The 20,771-nt window shown below is 43.0% G+C and overlaps 1 protein-coding gene across 5 annotated transcripts in view; it reads right to left on the reverse strand.

Annotated features, from left to right (window-relative positions):
- DNASE2 (deoxyribonuclease 2, lysosomal) overlaps positions 1-20,771 on the reverse strand; it is a 91,335-nt gene that overhangs the window by 33,160 nt on the left and 37,404 nt on the right. The window contains exon 1 of one of the 5 annotated variants that reach the window (XM_089688829.1): positions 9,549-9,572. The exons of the other annotated variants lie outside the window; for them this stretch is intronic. The gene's annotated coding sequence lies outside the window, so the exon portion shown is untranslated. Of the gene's footprint in view, positions 1-9,548; positions 9,573-20,771 lie in introns of those variants that run through there. 5 annotated transcript variants of the gene reach the window in all.

Here is a 20,771-nt window from a genome sequence, read left to right on the forward strand (position 1 = left end):
AATGTCAATGTTTGTCAGTTTCTTGTTAGCTCAGCAAATTATACAGTAAACGGTGAAACGTCCAAGAAGTCTCTGAGAATGATGGACGATTACAGTAGTAGCGGCTCTCGGCTGTATGGTTTCTTTGCCTACCTGAAATATATCCTGTGTGTTGTAAACGTTGTAATACAGGTGAGTATGACTTCACACCGCTGAACATTTTGAACAACGTTGGAAGTCTATTAAATATATTAAAGTGTTACTGAACCCACAACAGTACAATCAGTCTGTAGATGCAGTAAAGCATGCTTGGTATACTCACTGTGGAACCTAAGGGGTTAATCCTCTGTATTGTGCAAAAAGGCTGTTTGATCCTGTCTTCTCTGATCATCCCCTTCTTGTACTGTCCCCAGTCCATCTGCTGATAGAACAGAGCCTTGTGGCCACGCTGCACATGTTCAGTTTGGTGTGTATTGCTAGAGAGGTTTTTTCGTTTTTTTTTTCTTGGGAGAGTGCATGTGATCAGCACAGGGCCAGTCAGCATTGTCCAGACAGAGGGTCAGGGGTTATGCAGCCTCATAGGACAATCTGGGGAGAATGAAAACTCCTCCTACAAGCTTTAACCAGTACTCTGCTGGACACTGATAGAAGTCACAAGACTGCTCTAACTGCTGATGAGAAAATGTATTTTGCAGTTTATATCTAGTACAGTAATTGCATTTCCATGTTGCATGTACTGCATAGTGAATGCAGGGTCTTGGGTTTAGTAACACTTTAAGAAATATGCCCACTGGGAGGGGGGAAGACTGTCTGGATGGGGTTTGTTCCCCTGGTTCCTGCATGTGATCAGCACAGGGCCAATTTTATATTATATAGTTTCTTTGTATGGCGTACGTCTCATGGGCATTTTTTTCTTTTTGTGTGTATTTATTAACCACTGTTTTTATTTTTTATCCATGCGGTTTCCCTGGCGACCATCTTTGCGCGGGTACAGCAGCTCGTATATTTGAATGGGCTGCTGTACCTGTTGGGAATACAGGGAGAAGGTCCCTGCACCTTTTCCAAAACAGAAACCTCATGGTGTGATACGTTTCCTAACACGAGAAACCGCACTGTTGGGGCCCTTTCACGCAGAGCTGACCCGTTTAGCGGATCCGTTTGCTCAGCAGTGGATCTCTCCGCTGATCCCCACTGAGCAAGTGGATAACAGCTCTGTGTCTGCTCCGCTGCTGCAGAGCAGACACAGAGCTGCTCGCTCTCCTCAGTGGGCGGTCGGATGAAAATGGACTGCCTATACGTTTTCATCCGACCCGATCCGACAGACAGAAGGGGAATTGGATCCCCACCTGTCCCTTTTTGGCGCATCGGATTGGATGTTGGCGGGTGTAAACGGACACATGTTCTTTTATACCTGCCGCTCTATAGAGGAGAATGGAGGTACCGATCAGGTCCACCTGAAAAAACTGGCAGGCGGACCCGATTGGAACATCCGTGTGAAAGAGCCCTTGGTCTCCGATGTGTGGGGATGCCATTAAAATGAATCCTGCGCATCTGCTAAACAGCAGCACATTTTTGCTGCTTGCGTGGGAATACGTGCGTTTACACACACCTGCATACAAATTAACCTACTTTAATAATAGAAAAAAAATGTTTCCCCTTTCTGTCGAATAAAAAGTACCAGGTCTGTGCAAACACCCATAAAATGACCCCTTTAGAAAGTCGACAACCCAAAGTGATCTCATCCTTTTGCCAAAATTCTTTGAAAATGAAAAAACCCGCTGAGGGGGGGTAAAACATGGAGCTTGGAATTGCTGCAGTACAGTCAGCAGCTTCATAGGTCACCCCTGGTTCACATCTATGCAGCCGTGTGGGCCGCGTTTTGCACAGGCACGAGAGCCCATTTATTTAAATGGGTGCCCATAACACGCAGGGAAGAAGTCCCTGCACTACTTTGGAAAACGCAGCCCACACAGGAACCTCGGTTCCCAGTACGGTTGCGTTTTGCAGTGCGGGCGGCGTGCCATTAGAACTAATGGTACCCGCCCGCAGGTCCGCAATTCTCTGTGCGGGTGGTGCAGCTGCACGGATTTTCATGCGGATCCGCAGCCGCACCACCCGCACAGATGTGAACCTAGGGTCAAACACATAGGGGGAGATTTACTAAAACTAGTGCACTTGGAATCTGGTGCAGCTGTGCATGGTAGCCAATCAGCTTCTAAATTCAGCTTGTTTAATTAAACTTTGGCTACAAAATCTGGAAGCTGATTGGCATTGAGTTGCACCAGATTTTGCGCTTTCTGGTTTTAGTAAATGACCCCAATAGGCTAGAGGAGGTGAAGGTATTAATGTACAGGTTACCTACAGTGGGAGGAATGAGATGAGTGGGTAATGTACAGGACAAGGGACAACATAAATGGTTACCTACAGAGTGCATAGAACCATCTTCCAATGTCTGACACATGCACAGATGTGCCGAAGGGCTCTGTCTGGCCTTCAGAACCCGGCAGAGACCCTGCAGCACATCTGTGCAAACAAAACAGAGGTCAGGGACTTTCTTAACTGCACTGTCTTTGTGTGCGGGTGAAGGAAAATCCATGCATGCAATGATGTACTGAAAGTCTCTGTGGGGTTCCAAAAGCCTGGCAGAGCCGTTCAGCACATTTGCGCATGTGCAAAAAAATAAATAATTGTGGGAGAGGGAGGCAAAGGACATCATTTCAATCCTTGTGTTTTTTTTAGCAATATTTGCAATGTCCAAAGCTTTTGGACATTATTTGTGATCATGCAATTTAATTTCAGTGACCGATGAGATAAAATACAATTGACAGGATTTTCCCACACCTGAAAACTGCTTTCAGTCTTATGCTTACAGCTAGAGAGATTCCAAATTGCCATTTTTTAGTAGTTTAGTTTGTTTTTGAACTTTTAGTCCTCATGCACACGGGACGTTTTTACAGCGGCTATTTTTGGCTTTTGACGTCTTTTTCTACAGCTAGTAAACTCCCCAGCATGTTATCCTATGTGTCCATACACACATAGACTGGAATGAACGCTTTTTGGCTGGGACGTTTTTTGGCTGGAAAAAAAAAACCTAGAACTATCCCATATGGAAGAAAAATATACTTGAAATATATTTTAAAAATATTCTTCCCAAATATTGCCATATATTTGAAATGCTACAATTTTGGCCGTATTCAATATATTTCAAAATATAATATATATACAGTTGCAAGAAAAAGTATGTGAACCCCTTGGGATTACGTGGAGTTTTGCATGAATTGGGCATAAAATGTGCTCTGAATGTCATCTAAGTCACAACAATAGAAGAACACAGTCTGCTGAACATAATACTACACAAACATTAGATGTTGCCATGGTTTAATTGCACATAACATGTAAACATTCACAGTGCAGGGAGGAAAAAGTATGTGAACCTTTGGACTTAATAACTGGTTGATCCTCCTTTGGCAGCAATAACCTCAACCAAACGTTTCCTGTAGTTGCAGATCAGACCTGCACAACGATCTGGAGTAATTTTGGACCACTCCTCTTCACAAAACTGTTTCAGTGTAGCAATATTCTTGGGATGTCTGGTGTGAATCGCTGTCTTAAGGTCATGCCACAGCATTTCAATCGGGTTGAGGTCAGGACTCTGACTGGGCCACTCCAGAAGGTGTATTCTGTGCTGTTGCAGCCATTGTTTTGTTGAATTACTTGTATGCTTTGGGTCATTGTCCTGTTGCATCACCCATCCTCTGCGGAGTTTCAGTTGGTGGACAGATGGTCGTATGTTTTCCTGCAAAATGTCTTGATAAACTCTGGAATTCATTTTCCCAAAAATGACAACAATCCGTCCAGGCCCTGAGGCAGCAAAGCAGCCCCAAACCATGATGCTCCCTCCGCCATGTTTTACAGTGGGGATGAGGTTTTGATGTTGGTGTGCTGTGCCTTTTTTTCTCCACACACAGTGTTGTGTGTTCTTCCTAAACAACTCAATCTTGGTTGCATCTGTCCACAGTATATTTTGCCAGTAGTGCTGTGGAACATCCAGGTGCTCTTTTGCAAACTTCAAACGTGCTGCAATATTCTTTTTGGACAGCAATGGCTTCCTCCGTGGTGTCCTCCCATGTACTCCATTCTTGTTTAATGTTTTCCTTATTGTAGATGTGTCAACAAAAATGTTAGCATGTGCCAGAGATTTCTGTAGGTCTTTAGCTGACACTCTGGGATTCTTCTTTACCTCATGCAGCATTCTGCGCTGTGCTCTTGCAGTCATTTTTACAGGACGACCGCGCCTAGGGAGAGTAGCAACAGTGCTAAACTTTCTCCATTTGTAGACAGTCTGTCTTACCGTGGACACATGAACATCAAGGCTTTTTGAGATACTTTTGTAACCCTTTCCAGCTTCATGCAAGTCAACAATTCTTGATCGTAGGTCTTCTGAGAGCTCTTTTCTGCGAGGCATGGTTCACATCAGACAGTGCTTCTTGAAACCAGTAAACCCAAAACAGGTGTGTGTTTTTTAAGGGCAGGACAGCTGTCAGCAACACATCCAATATCATCACACTGGTTGGAGTCAAGGTTGGCTCAATCCTGGCTCCAATCAGCTCTGGGAGCTCATTAAGCTAGGGCATCACATACTTTTTCCTCCCTGCACTGTGAATGTTTACATGTTATGTGCAATTAAACCATGGCAACATCTAATGTTTGTGTAGTATTATGTTCAGCAGACTGTGTTCTTCTATTGTTGTGACTTAGATGACGTTCAGAGCACATTTTATGCCCAATTCAGGCAAAACTCCACGTAATCCCAAGGGGTTCACATACTTTTTCTTGCAACTGTATATATATATATATACATACATACATACATATATACTGCATGTTGAAATGTGTTTTAATTAGAAAATATATGAAAAATATGTTTAAGAATACATTTCAAATACTGTATGTCTTTAAAAATACAAATCTGCATTTTTGGAATGCATTTACAAATATATGTAAAAATATATGTTAAAATGACTTTTTTAAATGTTATATACATTTTTTATATGTTAAATATATTTTCTAAAAATATAGTTTTTTTAAATATATTCTTCAGATTTTTTTTAACGTATAAAAAAGTAATTTTAAAATATATTAGATACACAGGTGAAACTCGAAAAATTAGAATATCGTGCAAAAGTTCATTTATTTCAGTAATGCAACTTAAAAGGTGAAACTAATATATGAGATAGACTCATTACACACACATACATATATATTTATATACACACTGCATGTTGAAAGGACTTGAACTATCTTGCTTTGCATGTAATGAGTCTATCTCATATATTAGTTTCACCATTTAATTTGCATTACTGAAATAAATGAACTTTTGCACGATATTCAAATTTTTTGAGTTTCACCTGTATTTGTAAATGCATTCCAAAAATGTAGATTTGTATTTTGAAATACATACATTATATCTGAAATGTATTTTTTAAAATATTTTTCATATATTTTGTAATAAAAACGCATTTCAACATGCAGCGTGTATATAAATATATATGTGTGTGTGTGTATATGTATATATATATATATATATATATATTGAAATCTATTGAATATGGCGAAAATTGTAGCATTTCAAATATATGGCAATATATTTGGGAAGAATATTTTTTAAATATATTTCAAATATATTTTTCTTCCATGTGGGATAGTGGGTTTCTAGAGGAGTTTTCTAGCTGTAAAAAGGCTCTAACACTGAAAGATGCGGTAAGACACAGCAAAACGCCACAAACCGGTGTTTTTGGATTTTTTTTGACCAAAAAAGTTTTTTTTTTAAAAACGCAAATGCAGAAAAACGCCGCAGACGCCGCAAAACGCTGCTAGACACGCAAAAAGCCGCTAAACGCATAAAGCAAAAACACTAAAAAAAGCTGAAAAACCCACGTTTTTAACATGACTTTACACAGCTAACATTACCAGCGATATCAAAACGTCCCGTGTGCTTGGAGCCTTAACCTCCTTAGCGGTAATCCCGAGTGTAGCTCGGGGTAAAATTTCTATACCAAGAGCGGTAACCCTGAGCTACACTCGGGCTTACCATGCGGCGTTGCTCAGGGGGTCCCTGCAGCACTTACCTTGTCCTTCGCTCCCGCCATGTGTCCCCTGCAGCGTCCCCGGCCATCTCCTCTGGCCGATGCCGGCATCCGGCTTCCGGGTTCCGGTCCCTGTGACGTCGGGACTTACGGGCGGGAAATTTGAAATTTTTAAAAAATGTCATTTTTGCTGTCATTGCTGTTTCAATGCATTTCACATATATTTTGTCCCTACTGCTTTGTCCTGCGCCCTGCCTGCATTTTGAATGTTCTTTCTGCCTGGAAACTTAGAAAAGTCCATGGCGTCCAAAAAGCGTCCCTTTATGTCAAAACCGGTTTTAGAACAGCGATAGTAAATCAGAACCACTTGCAGAATTGAGTGATAATGATTCGTGGGGGAAATTCGTCATCAGACACTGAAAACGATTTTGCGACTTTGCTCAGCGATGTGCGAATTTGCCTCTGTATTTCAAATTTCAGTGTTTTTGGTTTGATTATATTATTGAATTAAATTTATTATTATTATATTATTATTTTTTATGATTATTTATTAAATTATAATTTATGATTTCGTGTTTCAAATTTTATCATACCCGGAATGTTTAATAGACTCTTGTTCGTACAGATTTCAGTGAGTTATTCCTAAAAATTACAGCCTACAATAAAAAACTACATATTTCCATGCAAAAAAATGGTACCGCTTTCAGCACAAAAAATCGGAAAGAATCAGACCGCCGAGGAGGTTAACTCATTACTCTCAGACGGACACTTATGTTAGAGCCCCAGGTTTGGAGGTTAGAATGAAAAACTATACCAGTATTTTGGGGGTTCAGTGTTCATATTGGACAAGTTGAGTCTCTGTTTCTCCTTCATTTGTGTGGTCACTGAACTCTCCGTGTTTTCTTTGAGTTCACAGAAGAGGTACACTATTCCATTCATCTGTCTTCCACTGTTCTTCTAATATTGTATTTTTCCTCCCTCCTTCAGATAAATGGCTTAGTACTCGTAAGCCTGGGTGTGAGGATTAAATATGGAAGTGAATCCTTTGTGAATATATTAGGAAGTTATTCAGCACACTTCCTGGACACAGTCTTCTTGTTCGTTGCAGTAGGACTTGCTATGTTTCTACTGGGGCTCTTGGGTTTCTGTGTAGCCTGCAAGGAGAATCGTTTCCTACTCTGGCTTGTGAATAGTCATTTTTCCTATATAAAACCAAATGATGGTGTCATTTCAGTAAACAAATATGTTTACTGTAATGTTTACCAGCTTTGTATTTAAATCACATGGGATGGCATTCCTCTGTCACGGTCCCCCTGGTGCACAGATCCTGGCTTGAGAGGGAAAACAGTTTCCCTCTGTCAGGATATGAGTGTGGACATGAGGGAAGAAAGATGAGGCAGACTGGCATCCGAGGTGTAACGGAACCGACCCCAGACTGTACCTGGGTACGTCCGTTAGAATACCGCTTCCCCATCCGAACACTGACAACAGGCACCACAGCTAACCATACAAGACTAGACAACACCAATTTTAAAGTAATCCAGAAAGTAAACTAGTTTATTTTAACACAGATACAAGATATATACACTCAGGGGACAAATCCCCCCTCCCTGCATAATGACACAGGGCAGGGCAATCTACATTTAGTAACAAGAGACACACAAGTATTCAAACTTCACACCAGCAGACAGTCCCATCAGGAGGGAGGGCTGCTGGAGACACCGCCCCCCCCACTAAGCTAATACATATAAACACATACATCCTATAATAGTTTGCTCCCAAGCCAGACAAATAATAGAACAATGGGATGCAACCACATAACACCAAACAATCAACAACCCCCACCCCACCTATCTCCTAGACATTAAACTAAAAATACTTCCTGCGCCAAAGAAAATTACTACAGGATCTACCCTGTTGCTGTGCAATGTGATGAAACACACAAAATGTAACAATTATAAATAAACAGCGCAAACATAGACCTCCAAATACAATCAATCTATAAAGTGCACAATACTACTGAATATATCATAAACAATATTAGTAGTGAAAGTCCATCATAATAAATAGACACCAAAAGTTTTGTGAATCACAAAAAATTTGTGTAGAAATAAGAAATCCAGAAATTCTTCAGATGCAAAGAAAACTTCCACCTTCCACCAGTGCAAACCAATATCAATTACACTCACCAGATTTTGGTGAATGAAACGCCTTTTAGGAATTTAATGGGATCCTAAACCCTCTTTCGTATCCACTCTATAGGATTCCTCACCATCAGAATAGGCTCCACCATTCAACCAGGGAGAAAAAAATCTCAGATAGTGTGATATTGCTAATTGCTATTTTCAATAAAATCAAAGATTAAGGCCACTCTCCTAGACATGTCTACACAATGCTAGGCCAGATCACCCTGTACCCCTAACAGGCACAGGGTGACTTACACATAAGAGGGATATGGGGAGCTGAGTCAGAGGTCTCCCCACCTCTCCAAACTGAGCTGTGTTCCATGGGCCCCCCACCCAAAGTGACTCCCGTCACACGAGGCCCAGGTGGGAATAGAAAAGATACAGTGGAAATTGACAGTGGCATAAAGTACAGAGAAAGCTAATCGTAGACAAGGGATAGAGGAGACACACCAAGTACTGCTATTCAGGGCATGGGTTTTACATTTTCTTTCTTTGTGACTGTTCACAAAGTGTGACTGAGGTTGAGTGACACTAGGCAGCGGCAGCACAGGCGCAGAAAAGCCTCCTTCTCGGGTGCCGAACAGCATTGGTGCCGTACAAGACTAGGCAGTGTGGGCAAACAGTAATCGTGTCCTTGTCCAGCAGTGAGAAGAAGGGGCCGAGTGATCTCAGGTAAGTAAACATTTCTCCCAGGACAGTGGACAGTAGAAGGCAAGCTGCCAGAGAACAAAGTGTGAACCTTGGGGGGGAACACCGATATTTCTTTCCTGACAGATTCCATTGAAGACATATTAATGTAACATGGTTCATAACATAATTCCACAAATATGCCAGATAAACAGTGAAGTAATGTAAACAGTTTAAGGGAAAGGATTTTGAATAGTGTGATTGTGTTTTGCCTGTTCTTGGAGCGAAGAACGCAAGACTAAGCCAAGAAGAGAAAACAAGGACAAAGATAGTGAGATACAGATGTGTGCAGGGAGAGCGTTCAGATCCAAGATCACTTAGAAATGTAATATGTATAGGCATGACACCTTGGCTCTGAAGGCAAAATTATCAAGCTGTTGTCTCTGGACTATTGTGCGTTTTGTAAATGGACGAGGGAAGCGCACTCCAGCTTCCATGTATGTGAACTGTACCCGTCATAACCACAGCAGCCCAGAAGTATAGTTTGAGCTATAGTATTAGGCCTCAATGGAACTGGAAATATTGAAGAAAATACTACGATTATAAAAGGTATACAACCCTTAAAGCAGTATTAAACCCAAAAACAAAAATGTCATATTTTGCACCTTACCAGGCCTTAGATGTGCTGGGTTTGTTAGTATACTTTTTGTAGGGTTTTTTTCTATTATTCCCCGTGGTGATCTGACCAATAACAAACTTCTTGTCTTAGAGTGTCTCCACTCTGGATGGAGGAGCAGTGGAGACACCTTTGGACAGCAGAACTGTCAACCTGTGGAGAGGCCAGTGGTTGATTAATTAGCAGATTTATAAGGACTTAACAGATTAATGCCAAACTCCAAGTAAAACTTTTTATAGCAGTTGCAGCAAACAGGTTTTTTTACCTCTTGGAATAAAGGTTTTACATACATGAATAAAAGCTGATTATTGTAAGCACACCCAGGGGCAGACTGACAACTCATAGGGGATCATGGGGCCCCTGTGTCCTTGCCTAAACTCAAAAAAGCCTATGAAAAAGGTACTAGGGGCATCTCATGGGGCCCCCTACTGACCCCGGGCCCTCGGGAAGTGTCCGAGTTTCCAAATGGTCAGTCCGCCCCTGAGTACACCTGTTAGTGTTACAGCAAAACTAAAGTCACTACTTACCTCTTCAAAGTCCGATATCTGTGAAGTGTCCCTTGCAGGCACCAGCATTTTCTCCCCGAGTGCCAATCTTCGGGCCTCCTTATTGGCTGGCATAGGGTGATGTAACTTCTGCACATGTTCAGGAGTCATTCATCCTGGCACACAGGGACCGTACCGGTGATGTAAGGTGAGCTTTGCATGAGCAGCTCAGTTCACAAGCTGCAGAACGCTGTGAGCAGGCAGGCAGGTTTATTATATTGCAATGAATAGCCTGCCTGCTCACAGGTTTTACAAAAACTCCTTCAGCTCTGATTTAAATGTTTAGTCTCAACTCTCTAACTGTCACTTTTGCTGGACAGCTTGTTCTGTTAAAGAAAGTTGAAAGAAACTCTGGCTCCAGGAGTGGCATCTCAGCGTTATACAGATTTTTCCTGACGTCCACCATGAAATTGACCTACCAACTGGTGTGGGAAGGAGATTTGGGTATGGAGATACTGGCAGAAGATTGGACTAGGTGGACAGAAAGAATACTTAAAGGCATCCTTAACATGGCTTTGGTTGAGGCGAATTATAAAGTCCTCTCCAGGTGGTACCTGGTCCCCTCCAGACTCACAAAGATATACCCTAGGGTATCCCCTCTTTCAGGGATGTGGACAGGAGGGCGCCTTGTACCATACATGGTGGACCTGCCCCAAAGTCTGGAGGTTCTGGATCAGAGTATTCACACTTATCCACACTGTGACCAATGTCAATTTGGCGAAGAGTGCCAAGGTGGTGCTCCTAAATGAGCCTGTCGCAGATACCCAAGCACACCCAGACCCTCATTTTTTTTTCATGTTTCCGACAATTGCCAAGGTGTGGAAGAGTTCAGTGGTTCAAGTGACTCCTACCAAGAACATACTCTCATGGATTTTGATCTACGAGAAATTAGCCAGCATCTTTTTAGATAAGCAATCAAAATTTGAGAAGATCTGGGGACCTTGGCATCAATATTTGCAATGTACAGACTGATGCAGTGAGGGTGGAGGGACTTGGGTCCCAGTCCTGGAGGAGGGTCGACCATCAGGGATACCCCTTTTCTAGTCTAATTCTTTCTGCGCTTCCTCTTTTTCTTCTTTCTTTCCCCCCTTTTATCTGTCCCTATCTTTTCCCCCAGGTTTTGTTTTGAAAATTGTTTATGAGGCACAGTTACACAACTCGAATTCAGGGCTGTAATCCCTCATTCCTTACGTGGGAGAGGGGGAGCTTTCTATAAACTCACCAGCCACTTTATTAAGTAAACCTTGTTAGTGCCAAGAATATATCCCCCACACTATTACACCACCACCAACTGGAACCGTTGATACAAGGCAGGATGGATCCATGCTTTCATGTTGTTTACGCCAAATTCAGCAACCAGTCTGCCCATTCTCCTCTGACCTCTGACATTTTTGGCATTTCCATCCACACAACTGAATATTTTCTCTTTTTTGGACCATTCTCTGTAAACCCTAGAGATCGTTGTGTGTGAAAATCCCAGTAGATCAGCAGTTTTTGAAATACTCAGACCAGCCCGTCTTGCACCAACAACCACGCCACGTTCAAAGTCACTTAAATCCCCTTTCTTCCCCATTCTGATGCTCAGTTTGAACTTCAGCAAGTCATCTCCACCACATCTAGATGCCTAAATGCATTGAGTTGCTGCCATGCGATTGGCTGATTAGCAATTTGTGTTGCCAAGCAATTGAGCAGGTGCACCTAATAAAGTGGCCGGTGAATGTATACAGATGTCCTAACATTCTCTTTCACAGCACATTGTGGTGTTGTTTTCAAGAACACAATTTATACCCCATTTGAATAAATAGGCCGTATGTAAGTCTAAGGGTCTCTGAAAACGTTGTACTTCATACCATTTGCATAGCCTGACATTGTATGACACTTTTATACATGCAATTCATGTTATACAGTTGCAGAAAAAGTATGTGAACCCCTTGGGATTACGTGGAGTTTTGCATGAATTGGCCATAAAACGTGCTCTGAACGTCATCTAAGTCATAACAATAGAAGAACACAGTCTGCTGAACATAATACTACACAAACATTAGATGTTGCCATGGTTTAATTGCACATAACATGTAAACATTCACAGTGCAGGGAGGAAAAAGTATGTGAGGCCCTAGCTTAATGACTTCTCCCAGAGCTAATTGGAGCCAGGAGTGAGCCAACCTTGACTCCAATCAGTGTGATGATATTGGATGTGTTGCTGACAGCTGTCCTGCCCTTAAAAAACACACACCTGTTTTGGGTTTACTGGTTTCAAGAAGCACTGTCTGATGTGAACCATGCCTCGCAGAAAAGAGCTCTCAGAAGACCTACGATCAAGAATTGTTGACTTGCATGAAGCTGGAAAGGGTTACAAAAGTATCTCCAAAAGCCTTGATGTTCATGTGTCCACGGTAAGACAGACTGTCTACAAATGGAGAAAGTTTAGCACTGTTGCTACTCTCCCTAGGCGCGGTCGTCCTGTAAAAATGACTGCAAGAGCACAGCGCAGAATGCTGCATGAGGTAAAGAAGAATCCCAGAGTGTCAGCTAAAGACCTACAGAAATCTCTGACACATGCTAACATTTTTGTTGACACATCTACAATAAGGAAAACATTAAACAAGAATGGAGTACATGGGAGGACACCACGGAGGAAGCCATTGCTGTCCAAAAAGAATATTGCAGCACGTTTGAAGTTTGCAAAAGAGCACCTGGATGTTCCACAGCACTACTGGCAAAATATACTGTGGACAGATGAAACCAAGATTGAGTTGTTTGGGAAGAACACACAACACTATGTGTGGAGAAAAAAAGGCACAGCACACCAACATCAAAACCTCATCCCCACTGTAAAACATGGCGGAGGGAGCATCATGGTTTGGGCTGCTTTGCTGCCTCAGGGCCTGGACGGATTGTTGTCATTGATGGGAAAATGAATTCCAGAGTTTATCAAGACATTTTGCAGGAAAACGTACGACCATCTGTCCGCCAACTGAAGCTCCGCAGAGGATGGGTGATGCAACAGGACAATGACCCAAAGCATACAAGTAATTCAACAAAACAATGGCTGCAACAGCACAGAATACGCCTTCTGGAGTGGCCCAGTCAGAGTTCTGACCTCAACCCGATTGAAATGCTGTGGCATGACCTTAAGAGAGCGATTCACACCAGACATCCCAAGAATATTGCTACACTGAAACAGTTTTGTGAAGAGGAGTGGTCCAAAATGACTCCAGATCATTGTGCAGGTCTGATCTGCAACTACAGGAAACGTTTGGTTGAGGTTATTGCTGCCAAAGGAGGGTCAACCAGTTATTAAGTCCAAAGGTTCACATACTTTTTCCTCCCTGCACTGTGAATGTTTACATGTTATGTACAATTAAACCATGGCAACATCTAATGTTTGTGTAGTATTATGTTCAGCAGACTGTGTTCTTCTATTGTTGTGACTTAGATGACGTTCAGAGCACATTTTATGCCCAATTCATGCAAAACTCCACGTAATCCCAAGGGGTTCACATACTTTTTCTTGCAACTGTATGTTGCCTTATTCAGAACTATGTTTTCCTTGTATGTTTGTTCATCTTTGTGCTTTTTCAAAACAATAAAAATTATTGAAACAGAAAGTTGAGAAAAAAAAACAGACTTCCTGACAGGATCACTGGGTGAAAATAAAGCCTATAAAAAGGAAAACTTTTTTTATGCAAAGGATTAAAAGAAAAAGATTTTCGCTCCGGTTTAATATATTTTTCTCCCATCAGGGTTTCTTTGTTCTCCTCTCCTTCGTAGCACTCGCATTTATAGAGGTATTAATGAGACCAGTTTATAGGGTGATAGGAAAATGGCAAAACTGAGTGTAGCTAAATTGTTTAAGGAGAAGGTCTTAAATGGGGTCCTGGTAGGGAATATACCAGTAAATAAGGGAGATTTTGCACAGACACCGAAATTTGTAAATGGCAAATGAGAACAGCGCTCAGAAATTGCTTCCAGAATGCAAGAGAAAATGTATTATGTGGTGTCCAATTCTAGGAACATAAGAAGAGCTACTGTGCAGAATCCATGCATAAAGAACAACAACAACAGACACTGAGATTTCCACCCAGCATACAAAATAAGAGAAATGCTACTGTGCAATTTACCTAAATACAGAATAGGAACAGATATTGAGAACTACATCCAGCATACAGAACATGTAAAGTCGCATTGTGTCATGTTACATACAAAGAAAAAAATAATTTTCTTATATGTACATTAATGCAGGCCATAGATGGGTCGAAAATCGGCCTATTTTCGGATCGTTAGTGGGCTAATTGTTCGGCCGTTTTTCGGTATTTTGGCAGATTTTTTTTATCGGTAAAGTTGGAAAAAGATGGGCCGATTCTGCCGATCGGCCGATTTTCGCGGCAATTATGGGCAAATCGGCCGATCTTTTTACCGATAAAAAATCTGCGCATGAGCAGTGACCTGCAAGAGGAAGACAAAAAGAAGAAGAAGAAGAGGAAGAGGATGAAGAAGAGGAAGAAGAGGATGAAGAAGAAGAAGAAAAAGAAGAGGAAGAGGAAGAAGAAGAGGATGAAGAAGAGGAAGAAGAGGATGAAGAAGAAGAAGAGGAAGAAGAAGAAGAGGAAGAAGAGGAAGAAGAAGAGGAAGAAGAAGAGGATGAAGAAGAAGAAGAAGAAGAAGAGGAAGAAGAGGATGAAGAAGAAGAAGAGGAAGAAGAAGAAGAAGAGGATGAAGAAGATGAAGAAGAGGATGAAGAAGAAGAAGAAGAGGATGAAGAAGAAGAGGAAGAAGAAGAAGAGGATGAAGAAGAAGAATTCCAGTCCAGCAAAAAGTGTCCCTGCAGAGAGCTCCGCTATTTCTTTGACAGTTCTTTGACATTTATAGCGGTTGCAACAATGTATCTATTTGTTTCCGAATAAAAACATCTGTATCCGAAATGGATACAAATAGATACAATGTTGCAACCGCTATAAATGTCAAAGAACTGTCAAAGAAATAGCGGAGCTCTCTGCAGGGACACTTTTTGCGGGATGAAAATAGACGGGATGAAAATCGGCCGATTTTTTTTTTTACCGTTCCTGGTAACATCGGCTGCTTGAACAACCGATTTTTCATTTTTTTAAAGAAAAATCGGCCGGTTTTCTCCTCATCTAAGGCCTGCATAAGGGACACAAGGAAATGTAATTCAGGAATGTTGGGTTATGCTGCTGCCCTCAGGATAGTGGACACTGGCAGACAAAGACAGGCCAGTATTACCCTTCTCACTCCCATCATACCCCTGTTTTTTGCTTGTGTCCTTGGAGAACGGATGTCTTCTTTTTTCTGAGAAGTAAACCATTTCTTTGAATTTCATCCTTTTTATCAAGATTATTTTTCTGCAGCAACAGAGGGACATTGCATCTCTCTGTTGCTGCAGAGGGGTGTACTGTGCCCTTCTGGCACTGGGCTCTACTGAGGAACTCTCCTAGTTACTTGAATAACCTGTGAGTTGCCGCTGAGTGCCAGAGAGTACTTTACTGATCCCAGGCTGTAATACACCCATTTGGTGGAACCCTGTCTGTGAAGACTCCGTACAGTGTTACTAAACCCACAACAGTACAATCAGCCTGTATATGCAGTAAAGCATGCTTGTTATACTCCCTTTGGAACCTAAGGGGTTAATCCTCCACATTGTGTAAAATGGCTATTTCATCCTATGTCTCCTCTGATCCTCTGCTTCTTGTACTGTCCCCAATCCATCTGCTGATAGAACAGAGCCTTGTTGGCAAGCTGTACATGCTCAGTTTGGTGTGTATTGCTAGAGAGGTTTTTCTTTTTTCTTGGGAGAGTGCATGTGATCAACACAGGGCCAGTCAGCATTGTCCAGACAGAGGGTCAGGAGTTATGCAGCCTCATAGGACAATCTGGGGAGAATGAAAACTCCTCCTCATTAGGTTTAACCAGTGCTCTTCTGGACACTGATAGAAGTCACAAGACTGCTCTAACTGCTGATGAGAAAATGTATTTAGCCGTTTATATTTACTAAAATAATTGCATTTACATGTTGTGTGTACTGAATAGTAAATGCAGGGTCTTGGGTTTAGTAACACTTTAAGAAATATGCCCATTGGGAGGGGGAAAACTGTCTGGATGGGGTTTGTTCCCCTGGTTCCTGTCTGGCACTTCAAGCTAGTCTGCTTGTGGGGTCACAGGGCATTTTCCAAGTCACTGCTGTGGTACGTTTAAAGCAGGGGCGGACTGACCATTTGGAAACTCGTGCACTGCCCGAGGGCCTGGGGTCAGTAGGGGGCCCTATGAGATGCCCGTGGTACCTTTTTCATAGGCTTTTTTGAGATTGGGCAAGGACACAGGGGCCCCATGATCCCCTATTGCCCGGGGGCCCCATGAGTTATCAGTCCACCCCTGGTTTAAAGCATTGCCTTTTGAAGGGAGCCTGGGGTGTTCTTACTACTGTGTTCCACTTGTCCCGACGGGTTAATGTTGGAGCTCTGGCTACAACATCTTGAGTCTGTGTGGGCGAATTGAATCTGCCTCTCAGCATGCGCACAGTGTTTCCCATTGACCCTCTCAGCCTTCCTGCATTTCCTCTACTGCATACCACACGTTCCTCTCGGGATGTTCAGCCACAGGCATCCTGCTGCCTTCAGTGACAAGGTCATAGACAGGTTTAACCCTTTTTGCTTCTGCGGTGGTTTTGGAAATACCCCTTTTGGGAAATCCCTCACTTGAATACTTGATATTTTGGGTCATTAGCACATGGGCAACAGTCTTGCAGGCCTGGCCAGCTTAATATCAACTAACCATCTACAGTCTCCTCAAAGTCAGCTGAGGGTGAGGGGGAATGTACCCTATCCCTTTTTGAATGAGTTGGTACATGATGATTTTCAGCCCGGGTTCACACTGATGCGGTGCGGAATTCGCAGTGTTTTCTGTGCGAATTCCGCATTGCATCACAATCGCACCTCGTTCGTGCGAACCGCTGCGGGTGTGTATGTTAAATTAACAACACCCCAAAATCGGTGCAATGTGCAGAATCGGATTGCATGGGTGTGAATGCCCATGCGATCCGATTCTAGTGCGGACCAAAAAAAGGGTCCTGCACCTTTTTGGTGCGGATGTGGTTTGATTTGAGCCATACAAAATGTATGGCTCCAATCGCACCGCACACAATTTGCATCTGATTTGAACAGGAATGTGGTGAGGTTCCTGTGCGAATCACACGCGGTATACCACACTGCATATGTGTGAACCCGGGGTAAGTCTGCTGACATGACTGCATACCTTAAGGATTCAATTCAGACCTTGTCCCAAAAGTTACCAGTATGGGTTTTCGCAATATCCCTCAGCCTGTTAAAACTTTTTCGGTACACTCACTGCTGCAACCTGTTTGTATAGTGTTTGTTCTAATCCAGAAATGTTTTACCGCTCCCAAGTGTTTTGCTCAGCAATATCCTAATGAGGAGGGGTTGTGTTTTGTCCTAGATCCAGCCATTTATTGTCTTAACAAGACTCTGACAGTCCAGGTAGAGGACATCCCGCTGTGTAGAGACCCTGTGGATAAAAGGCTAGAGGCTGTGTTCAAAGCAGACCCTGCCATGCAAACTAGCACTATAATCATGTCCCTCTGTCAGCCCCGGTTCACGTATATCATATCACGACTCGACTACTGCAACTCCCTCCTCACTGGCCTGCCTCGCCGGTGGCTATCCCCGCTTCAGTCAATCCTGAATACGGCTGCCAGACTCATTCACCTTTCTAACCGCTCCATCTCCGCCACCCCCCTCTGCCAATCCCTCCACTGGCTTCCGATTGTGCAACGGATCAAATTCAAAATCCTAACACTGACGTACAAAGCTGTCCACCATACTGCCCCGAACTACATCACTGACCTAATATCCAAGTACCACCCAACACGCACACTCCGCTCCTCACAAGACCTCCTTCTCTCTAGTTCCCTGGTCTCCTCCTCCCATGCCCGCCTCCAGGACTTCTCCAGGGTGTCACCCATCCTCTGGAACTCCCTGCCCCAACCCATCAGGTTATCACCTACTCTCCTCTCGGCGCACCCTGAAAACCCATCTCTTCAGGGAAGCCTACCCCACCCCCTGATAATTTGCCGACCTCCTCCACTCTTCCTACCACTCCATCCCCCACAGCGATCTCCTCCTGTGCCACCATCCCCTAGATTGTAAGCTTGAAAGAGCAGGGTCCTCGATCCCCTCATGTTTTGCATTGTATTGGTATTGTTCTGTCTCATGTTCTGTCCCCCTTGGTAATGTACAGTGCTGAGCGAACTATTGGCGCTTTATAAATACTGTATAATAATACAAATAATATATGCGGCCACACGGGCCACATTTTGCATGGGCACGAGGGCTCATCCATTTCAATGGACTCCTGTGCACTGGGACATGCAGGGAAGAAGTCCTTGCACTTCTTCCAAAAACGCAGCCCGCACACGAACCTCGGTTCCCAGTATGGTTGCGTTTTCCAGTGCGGGCGGCGTGCCATTAGAAACTAATGGCACCCGCCCGCGGGTCCACATTTCTCTTTGCGGGTGGTGCATTTTCGTGCGGATCCGCAGGGGCACCACCCGCACAGATGTGAACCTAGCGTCAGACTTTGGAGAATATGTCCTGGGATGGTTGGTCTGTCCTAATGGATTCTTCTGTCTTCTAGAATCTGGAGCATTTTCCTGTGGCCCTACACTTCTATGTTGACTGCTGACTGATATTATATACCTAATATTCAGAATGGTTCTCCTTTCGGGACACATGTGGGGGACTCTTTTTGCCCAGATGCTGGTCAGTGGTGTATCAGTGTTCAGGCGTTTTCGGGCTTTTTGAGTTCTGGCGTTTTTGTATTAGCCATAGAGAAAATTTCATCTGTGACATCATTTGTTGCCATGCCAGAAAAACGGTCTTGGTCGCGCAACAAAATGCGCTAAAGTGCATGAAAATGCACGATTCGCGCTTTTCAATCTACATTATTTCTGTGAGAATGAAAACAAAATAAAAATACATCAATCTGCCCAAATGGAGCTACAAAAGTAGCTCCAAAACCTTTGTGAGCTTCAGATGTTCTGCTTCAGGCCACTTGGAGTGGAGATGTGAACCATCTCCATAGAGTAATATTGATCTTTTCTCACTGATCGTTTTGGAGCTTCGAGCTTCACGCTACAAAACACTGAGGTGTGAATGGAGCCTTAAAGAGGAGCTTCAGTCAGATGTGCCAAAATTAAGAGTCAGCAGCTACAAAAACTGTATCTGCTGACTTTTAATAAACAGTCAGTCACCTGTACAAGGTCCTCACCAGGACTATTTCTGCACTGGTCTTTGGGTTCTTGACACCGGCATCTTAACTATGGGAAGCCAGCTACCACTGCTTGTGGGTTCACAGCCAGCTGACAACTGCGCTTGTGCAAGCTGCACTGTGATTTATGAATAGTCCTGCAGCATTCTGGGACCTGTGACGTGTCCCAGAAGGTGGCCCGCAAGGAGGAGAACTTTGCCCAGGTAATCTGAGTGGAAGTGAGAGTGGGTACCTGTCAAAACTAGGTACCTGTCCTCCTCATGAAAAAATCCAAAATGTGGCAGAGGAGGAACAACCTAGGGTTATACTGTTGACTATAAGAGAAATGGACACTAGGCATATTATTATTATTATTATTATTATTATACAGGATTTGTACATAGAAAACTGAAGCCTAACCCCCTTGAGGCTATAGCCCCTCCCACCTGCTTACCTGTAGTAAGCAATCCAAAGAGAGAATGGTAGCATCTAAGGGGAGGAAATTGTGTCCCTCAATGGACTCAGAGAAAAGTAAAGGAAAAAGTCCTATTTTCTCTACTGTCCATAGAGGGACAAAGCTTGATGATAATTAAGCAAGCTAGGAACATCCAAAACCAGTCCAAACATATTGGTGGATACACCAAAACAAACATAGGTAAACCAGCCCAACAAAAGAAAGAAAAACAAGGGAAATCAAGGATATTAAACATCAGCTTGCAGAAACTTTCAACCAAGACTAGCATCTGCTGAGACAGACACATTGACCTTATAGAACTCAGAGAGTGTATGTACAGAAGACCAGTTGGCTGTCTTACAGATCTTAAGAGGTCTGATAACGAAGAAGCTCAGAAAGCACTCATTGCCTTAGTGGAGCAGGCATTCAACTTTTGAACATGGTACATCCGTATTTCGGATGTAACATGTTCCAGCAGGCCCCCTGAGCTCCCCATACTCTGTGACAGCAGGCAGGTGTTCTTCTCCCCTGTCACTGTCATGTTCAAAACTGGTGAATGAATGAACTACAAGTCCCCTCTGCCACCACGGCAGACAGTTTGTAGTTCTCAATGGACTACGAGTGTGATGATCAGTGTGCAGTCCACTTACACTCACTCCAGCTTTCTAACTGAAGTCTGTACAGAGGTACAGGCACAAAGCAGAAGGTAGAGTGTGCAGGAGCCTAGGATTGCACTCCACTGATGCACCGATTTCCAGTGCAATACATTACAGGCTCTTAATAATAAATAATAAATGCACTTTTTTTTTACCTGCTAAAATATGTGCATTTATTATTTTTAGTTAAAGGTGAGCTTAGCTTTAAAGTGCGAGTTCATCTTTTCAGAAAAAATAAAAAGGTGAACTAACAGCATACACTCCTTGGGGTCCCCGCTGTGCT

This window comes from Staurois parvus, unplaced genomic scaffold (genome assembly GCF_062004578.1).
Source record: "Staurois parvus isolate SC_StPar_1 unplaced genomic scaffold, SC_StPar_1.0 ptg000456l, whole genome shotgun sequence".
NCBI lineage: Eukaryota > Metazoa > Chordata > Amphibia > Anura > Ranidae > Staurois > Staurois parvus.